The 7,202-nt window shown below is 32.2% G+C and overlaps 1 non-coding gene across 1 annotated transcript; it reads right to left on the reverse strand.

Annotated features, from left to right (window-relative positions):
• Positions 1–1,329: 1,329 nt before the first annotated feature.
• On the reverse strand, positions 1,330–1,411 carry Trnas-uga (transfer RNA serine (anticodon UGA)). The gene has a single exon. It is a non-coding gene; the product is annotated as a tRNA-Ser (tRNA).
• Positions 1,412–7,202: the final 5,791 nt, after the last annotated feature.

A 7,202-nucleotide genomic window follows, 5' to 3' on the forward strand; every position in this document is an offset into this window, starting at 1 on the left:
AAAATCTGGAAAATTACATCATATATTATGTAAATAAAAAGAAGCATTTCTTTAAGGCAAAATTGATATAGAAAAGTTTTTTTTTCATTAATTTTCTAAATACATTTGTGAATATGTCCAAATAGATCTATGCATTAAAGTTTAAAAGTTTGCTCAGCTTCTGTTTTCTAAGCTTCATAATATCTCAACACTAAGTTACGGCTCAGTGAACTTTCAAAAGCTCCGGAAGCAACCATATTTAGTTAGATTGCTGCAGCAACCGGCTCTGGTGAGGTGAAACTCCCGTGAACAATATTTTAATGATTCCGATAAGTTTCGAGTCGAGTGGTTCTCGGTTGTCGTGTTTTGGGGTTATAATTCCTGGCACGAAAATCATTCCCTTCCGCTTAAAATCCCCTAGTGTTCTTTACGGGGAAATATACCGCACACATGGTTATGAGAATGTTGTCGAAACGAGTGTTCAAATTTACATGCCCTCTTTCATCATAGCGCAATCTATCGTGTCACCAATCAGCAGCTCGTTAAAATCCCACATGAAATATCATTAATTTTGCTGGGAGGATTTATGCTATGGTTCCGCGAAGAATAGAGGAAAGTATCGCTTGACATGAACCTGATCCTGCATAATAATTTTCTAAAAGTTTTGTGTGTTGAGCAATCACGTGTAAGTAGTTTACCAACAATCTGAGCGTAAGAAATAAAAAAAAATCTAAAAAGTACTTAATCTCCTGACGATATTCCGCGAGTCACATTTCAACCACATAAGCAAACACACATCCTCACGACCTTCAGAGGGGTTCAAAATTGACAGGGTTGCGGTCATCCATCGTCTAAAATTTACGATTATGTTTGTTCCGTTTGCTCGCTGCTTTGACTGGCGATGATGCTTCCGAGAGTGTTTCCCATAAGCTTCCGGAGAGCAAAATTCTTCGAAAGTTAGCCCCAGATGAGGGTTCATAAATTCTATTCAACTGCTATTTGCGTATTTGATGATTGTGGGAAGATAGATTTTGGACGGGCTGAGTTACGTTGAGCTGCAGGGAATACTTAGCTCCGGAGATTTATGTAGATACATAGCAAGTCTGGAATCAACGATTAGTATTTAGCGCTTCATATGTGTAGTTTATAGCTATAGAGGTTAAAAGAGTGGATGAAGTCAATTTGAGCTACCCATAAATAAACCATGAGTTTCTTCTAATTGTTAGTTTAATGAATGAAAAAATAAAATAAATGAAAATTTTAATTCACAGGATTGGCAAATGATAACAACACACTATAAAAATATTTAAAAATTGAATAATACCAACCGATTAAGTGGCAAAAAAGCAACGCTGTAGACAGGATTCGAACCTGTGCGGGTAGAACCCAATGGATTTCAAGTCCATCTCCTTAACCGCTCGGACACCACAGCTTAGTGAGAAAGTGACTAAAGCAGGCAAACTAAATGGTCATCGGCTCTAATTAGGTGGCCGCCAATCGTTTACGGAACAAATGTTTTATCCAGAACGCTGAATGTTTTTTTTTTTGCGGAGAAAGACAAAAACTTGTTCCTATCGCAGGAAAGTAGGTATAGATTTGTCTCGTCTTGAAGCTTCAACGAACTAAATACAAGGGGCGATGTTTTGGAACGTTGGGGAAAGGGATCGAAATTAGCATTCTTGAACGCATATTAAATATGTTAATGTTTGATCAAAGTATCAGCAACTCTGCCATTGTAGTTCATAGCATAGCATGCAGCGGTCTATGAGCTCGCTCTGGTCGGAGGGAGGTCACTGTCAAATTTTTCTGAGCTTTTCATGTCGTCGTAAGGTTTGCACAGCGAAATTTTAATGATTCTCATTTTGCAACTAAACATTCAACATCCTTATATTTGAGATAATTTTTAATAAAAATGGCTGTGAATTTCAAACTGATTCTCAAACTCAAATGTGTTTTATCATTATTCTGTTATCAATCTCTGAATAAACATCCGTAAATAAATATCTTGTTTTTTTATCATTTAAGAAATCTCAACTTCTTAAACTGAATATAATTTTGAGATGAAACAAGTAATACTAGCTATCTGAATTTCAAGTTCTCATTATAACTTTATTTAATCTGAAACGAATGAGATGAAATTTTATGCGTTCGTATCTGGTAGTTACAAATTTGCAACATCGAATGTTAGAACAGCGAAAAATTGTTTTCTATTTCTTGAAAGACATATTGTTCAAAAAATTTTATCACGAAATTTACAAAAAATTGGAGAGCCGATTTAAATTGATTCTGGAGTAGTGAATCCAAATGTGCATTTATTTTCATTATATCCAGGGCCGGGCCTTCAGGGGGCCCGCGGCAATTTTTCTCGGGGGACCCCTGTGATTTTTTTTATTCATATGCCGTCCTAGAAAAAACATGATATTTTAAACATATGAGGAAACTGGAAACGAATTCAGTGTATTTCCAGATTACCCGGTTTTATACGGGCATGGTAAAATATTCAGTTTCGGAATTTAAAAAAGTTGCGGTTCGCCCAGTAAGCTGAAAATCTTAGAAGAAAGCCCAGTTTTTGCCAGATTTATTCAAATTACTTGCAAAACTAAACAAGAGACTGGAGTTGAGTTATTAAAATTATTTTTGTCAAACGGAAATCTGGCAAGCTAAATAAATTGCATTGCATTGTCAACAATTATTTTGTGTCTTCAAACAATAATCGTTTATACATCACGTGCAAATTTTGCATAGGAGTTTATCTTTCTTAAAATTTTGATTAAAGCTAAAATTCATTCCATTTTATTTACTAACTGTAATCTCCGAAAATTCTCTGATTTAAAAAACATCAAAAACATATAGTAACATGTTTTTTTCTTTTCATGATCAATTGCAGATTGCCAAAAAAAGATTAGAAAGCATCATGATAATAGGGAAATAACATTCAGAACTTAGATATAGAAATAAAACTTAATGGAATTAAATTCAAATCCACAGGGATACAGATAAAAGAGTTCAAGAGAAAAATTTGAAACCTAAAATCAGATTTCATTCAGAACCACAATTCTGCGTCTCAAATTAAAAATTTGAGAAATAGATAATAAATGAATTTCTAATTCAAAATTAAGAAACAAAGCTGCAATCAGGAGCAAAGCAGGAATTGCAAAATCTATAATTTAAATCCAAATGTTTTATTTCAATTTCATATCTTAAAAAAATCGTTTTCATACAATGGGTTTGAAATTGAAAAAAATAATGCCGAAGGTTTTCAATTTTGTATCAAGAAAAAGAATTTCAACATATAAAATATTGAATAAAAAACAGAAACTTTTTTCAAATAGTTTTTCTATATGTGGCAGAATGCTCAAAACACAGAATCATAAATCTGGAAGAAGATAAGATTTAAATCATATTCATATTTAGAAAATAACTCAATGAAATTCGAAATTCTACTGAGAATGTTTTTATGATTAAAATAATTTTTAATTGATCTACATGAAAATAGCATGCTGGTTTCCGATTATTTGCTTAAGTAGAGGATAATTTGAAAATAAAAGTACTTATTTCAATAATGGTAACTTAAGTTTTCTTTTGGATTTCATTCCAGTTCTACGAAAATCCAGGAATATGAAAATTTAGCTAGCTTAGCCTAGCTTGATTGACTACTCACATCCACCTGAATCATTGTACCCGAAATGCTCTGTTAATTTTTTACAAAATGGAATTCATTGAAATGGTTTTTCCTGATTCTGATTGTTATTTGATGATATGAACTTTGTTAATTGTTTTTTTTTAAATAAATGCATTTCGAGCACCATGATCGCAGGCGTGGCTCAGTAGAAAGAATTCCACATCGCCAATGGTTGCTACTCCGTGATTGACCGAGGCTATCAATTTTGCGCAAAGGTCAAAAGAACGATGCTTGGGATTAGCGACTCACTCTCAATACACAAAACTGATACTCTCTCTTTAACCATCAATAACGGCGCCGGCCACGTCCTAGTAGTCAATTGATAGGTAGGAAAAATATAGAAAGGGATGAAAGAATCATATTTGTGCTTTAGGACCGAGGTCACCTCTGCATCCTAGCAAAAGAAATAGTTTTGGGAGTGTGGGATAAAGGATATGATCAGGAAACACTTTTGACAAGTGCGATGTAGTATATTTATTACCTGCTCAAACTGAAAGCCTTATTTGTTGTCATTATTTTTAATTTTTTCATTTTCTAATACGGCTCTTTTTTAAAGTAAAATATCGAAAAAAAATTTTGCTTAGATTTCCTATAACTATCTCGTATTTCCATCCATATATACATATAAAGATTATGCGGTGCTTAATTTTAATACATTAACTCCTCTGACCAAACTAGCTAGCTTTTCTTATTGCTTCATAAAACAATAATAAATTTCTACAACGACTTTATATTAAAGTTCCAGAATCAGTTAGAATGTTAAAGAAATAAAAGAACAAGAAAAGGACAAATTTAAAACCTGATATAAGAAGAATTAACATCATAGTCGTTCTAACAACTTCTCAATGATTCTCTAATTTTGGCCATTTGTTAGTTTACTCATTTGAAATTAAAGTTGTTTGATTGGATAAACAAACGTAATAAAATCATTGTACGCGGCGCCAAGAGCTAGATGCACATACAAATTTGAATATTTCTATCGAACCAGTTATTTCATGAGTTCTTTAACATAATAAAACTTTAAATGAGTGAAATTCTCAATACATACATGTAAGGTATTCAAAACAATTTAGTTATGCTTCCAAGAAAAACGAAGTTTGAAGTTATGTTCAGAATACTTGAATATTGCTACCTCTGCATAACATAAAAAAAGACCTTTAATAAATGTATTCTTTCGTCGCTCTTTTTTATTGCTTTCGAAGGTACCAACCCTAAACAAAAATTCACATTATTTGAGTTTCAGAAGAATCCTCCTAAAAACTGCATTCCTGAAACAGCTCCGAAATGTAAAAACCCCGTAAATCCAGGGAGAAATCATTAACCCTAACCAGTGCTGCAAATTATCTTCAAGCACGAATGATACTGACTGTGATTTTCTATCAGTGTAAAAAGCTTCATCTGAAAAGAACGAAATAGAAAAGTCAACAAATATAAAAGCTTCTGATCGGCTCGGTCATCCTCGTGCCTACAGAAAGCTGTGTGAGTGTGTCTATCAGTCAGTAGAAAGCTCACTCGTAAACCCGAACTAACTTGTTTCACTCGAAAGCTACGAAAGCGTCTTTCGCTTGGGCATTTCTGTCACTTACTGTTTTTGATCAGTGACTGCAGCTTAAGCATTCAATCAGTGTCAGCGAAAGTTGCTGATAATTTCAGTAAGCATTTGTTTTTGCCATTTTTGCAAATTATGAATTGGGGTTCAAAAAGAAAACGCGAATTGAAAATCGCTGAGACTATACGTTTACTTGAAGGGGGACAAGAGGATGGATGTATATTAAAAAAATTGAATTTATGGTTATTAATAATGACAAAAATATGATAAAATGAGGTCAAAAAATGACAAAATTATTACACAATGTGATAAATATGTTGAAAACATGATAAAATTTTGACAAAAGTATGAGAAAAATCTGACAAATATGACTAAAATTTGACAATAAAATGACATCAGTCAAACAATTATGTCATAAATATGATAAAAAATTGACAATAAAATGACAAAACATAACAAAAATAAGACAAAAATCCGACAAATGAGACAAAAATGTGACAAATGTGATAAAAATATGAAAAATAACACAAAAATGAAGCAAATTATTTACAATACAATGACAAAACATGACAACAAAATTATAAAATTTTGACAAAGTCTGACAAAAACGACATAAATTTAACAATTAAATGATTTAACTTCGAGAAAACTTTGTCAAAAACATGTGTTATGTGATAAAAATAAGACAACATTATGACATAAATCTTATTATTGAAACAAAATTATCACAAAAAATTGACAATAAAATTATTTATGTGGTTAAAAAATGACAACAATCTGGAAGATTTGTAATATTTAATCATTTTGTCAAATTTTTACATAGTTTGACGACATAGTCGTATTTTTGTTCTTTTGATATCAAATTTTCAAATATATAAATTTGTCTGACTTCACAATTTCATGTCATGATTTTGTCAATTTATTGACATATTTTTACCACGCTTGTCATAATTTTGTTATATTTGTCATATTTTTGTCAATTGTTTACGACATTTGTCATTTTTTTTGCCATGATTTTGTCTTTTTTGTCATATTTTTGTTAAAATATTGTCACACTTTAATCAGATTTGTCATATTTTCAACAGAGTTGTGTTAGTAAATATTTTTCCATTGTATTGTAAATTTCATTCCTATTTGTCAGATTTTTTTTTGTCATAATTTTGTCATACTTTTACCACATTTGTCATGTTTTGTCATTTTATTGCCAATTTTTTGTCATAATTTTGTCCCCCACATTCGTCTACACGCTCCCTCGCCAGCGTTCGTCTCGCCAACCCGAACACTCATTTCTAAACCTTCCCACCTCTTCACACCATTTGAAACAGACGTATTTTTTATCAGAATCCTTCAAAAATAGCGATCTCAGCAGTAATTCTGAAATTTGCGCATGTCTAGCGAGTCGAACAATCTTTGTCACCATTCAACTAAACTTAATGATAATAGAAGGAAGCTTTTTTCACTTTCAGCAATGTTTGCTTGAAACTGAAAATGTAGATTGGATAACCTCATGAACCTGCAAAGAGCCTGAAAGTATACTAAGCACCGATGTTGCCGATTGGTGAATGAGTGTGCAGAGAGCTTTCAGGACTGAGCTTTCAGTTCATTCTCGTATGAATCTAGTTGGAATTAAACTGATCGATACACTGCAATAAAGTCAGCTGATAATTTCTCACTGACACTGAAAATTTGCAGCACTGACCCTAACAGCGCTAGGTTTAAACTAAATCACTGATAATAAACCACTTCTACGGAAAAACTTTTTGAATACCCATAATTAGAAATTAACCCTGAGTTGATACTGCAGTCAAGCTAAAGTTTGCAAATAATCATCATTCAAAAATATAAAAAGAATACTAGCTAAACATCCTTGAGGCATCCTATGAAAGTTGGTTAATCTTGATTCACATAATTGACCACTTTTCTCAATAAATCACAATTCAGCAAAAGAAATTAACAATTTAAACCAAAAATATGAAAGGTCTTGATTTTTTT

This window comes from Uranotaenia lowii, chromosome 3 (genome assembly GCF_029784155.1).
Source record: "Uranotaenia lowii strain MFRU-FL chromosome 3, ASM2978415v1, whole genome shotgun sequence".
In the NCBI taxonomy this organism is placed as follows: Eukaryota; Metazoa; Arthropoda; class Insecta; order Diptera; family Culicidae; genus Uranotaenia; species Uranotaenia lowii.